This window comes from Tupaia chinensis, unplaced genomic scaffold (genome assembly GCF_000334495.1).
Source record: "Tupaia chinensis unplaced genomic scaffold, TupChi_1.0 Scaffold137998_1, whole genome shotgun sequence".
NCBI lineage: Eukaryota > Metazoa > Chordata > Mammalia > Scandentia > Tupaiidae > Tupaia > Tupaia belangeri.
The window spans coordinates 1-1,874 of NW_006197899.1; the positions used below are offsets into that span (position 1 = coordinate 1).

The window sequence follows — 1,874 nt, forward strand, 5'->3', positions numbered from 1 at the left end:
CTTGTCAGGCTGCTTGTAGCTGGAGGCTATGTGTAAGAGACTCATTGTTCATCCCCATACCCCCACCCCACTGACCTTTGAATTCTCAGGTGTGTTGCTTAAAACTTTGAGAAGATCTTTTTGCCCCTTCCTGCCCCATCAGGACATCCATCCCTGGGAGAATGCCACGTGGGGTGACTTTGAATCATCCAAGTCCAGTGACAACAGTGCAGGTTGCTGGTGATCATCAGGGAGGTGAGCAACAGAGAGATCACCAATCACTTTCTCCCACATGCCTTTGTAGGTTCAGAATTAACTCAAAGAACTTAGGAAGGAACATGTACATGCCCAGATGACTAGAAATCATTACAGAGGCTAAAGAAATATGAGCAACCAGCAAAATATCTCTTCCTCAAGGGAAAACATCAATTCTTCATCATCCACAGACAACACAGTGGAACTCATTAAAATGTCAGGTAAATAATTCAGAATATTTATAGTGAGAAAACTAAATGAGATGCAAGAGAAAAGACACAACAAGCTCCAAGAGATGAGGAAATACTTTCATGACTTAAAAGAATAAATAGACACTATAAAAAGAATCAAACAGAATTGTTAGAGATGAAGACTGTGACATAGGAAATAAAAACCTCCCTTGAATGTATTAAAAGCAGATTAGATCACCAGAAGATCGAATCTAAAATGAGGAAGACAAAACCTGTGACTCAGAAAAATTATGAAAAAGATTGAGGAGACAACCAAGAAAAATGAGTACAATATACAATAAATACTAGATACCAGTAAGTGCGCAAACATCCAATAATTGGTGTCCCAGAAGGTGAAGAAAATAATAAGGTAATTGACAATTTATTCCATAAATCCTGGAAAAAACTTTCCAAATCTAGAGGGGCATTCAAATATCCAGACCCAAGAAATACAAAGGACCCCAAATGGAGTCAACCCAAGAAGATCTTCCCCAAGGACATAACAGAAAGATTGGCCAAAACCACAGACAAAGACAAGAGACTTAAAATTGACAAGAGAGGAACGTTAAGTTACTTACAAAGGTTATCCCTTCAGGTAAACACTGGACCTCTTATTGGAAACAATGAAAGCAAGGAAAGAATGGGGAACTATAGTGAAAATGAAAAATGGAAAACAATTTCAAACAAGATTTCTAAACCTGGCAAGATTATCCTTCATATGGGAAAAAAAAGATAACATTCTCAGATAAACAGGATTCGTGGGGTGCCCTGCGTGGTGCCACATGGATGCTGGGGGCGCGTCTGGGAAAGGGGTACACCCGCGGGGCTCTGCTGCTGTCTGCACCCTGCTGCCTGGGCTACCTGGTGGAGCGCTGGTGGCTTCACCTGGCCGTGTTCGGCTTGTGGCTGATAAGAACTGGCCTGCAGAACCACTGCTCCGCTGTGGGGAAGGCGCCCGGGCTGTGGCTGGAGGGGGCACCACTGTGGAGGCCCGGGTGGCCGGTGGGGCCCAGTGAGTGTCGCCAGCCTGTATGAAAACCCATGAACTATCCCAAGTATGTTGTCAGTGACAAGAATTGGCCTGGCCCCAGTTTTGGGCTTTTTGATTATTGAAGAAGATTTTAATATTGCACTACGAGTATTTGCATCAGCTGGGCTAACTGATTTGTTGGATGGATTTGTTCCTCGAAACTGGGCCAATCAAAAATCAGCTTTGGGAAGTGCTCTTGATCCACTTGCTGATAAAATACTTACCGATATCTTATATATTAGCTTGACCTATGCAGATCTTATTCCAGTTCCACTTACTTACATGATAATTTCAAGAGATGTAATGTTGATAGCTGTTGTTTTATCAGATATCGAACTCTGCCAACACCGCGGACACTTGCTAAGTATTTCGATCCTTGC

At 42.6% G+C, this 1,874-nt stretch overlaps 1 pseudogene; it reads left to right on the forward strand.

Annotated features, from left to right (window-relative positions):
* Positions 1-1,250: 1,250 nt before the first annotated feature.
* Positions 1,251-1,868, forward strand: LOC114010139 (cardiolipin synthase (CMP-forming) pseudogene; annotated as a pseudogene).
* Positions 1,869-1,874: the final 6 nt, after the last annotated feature.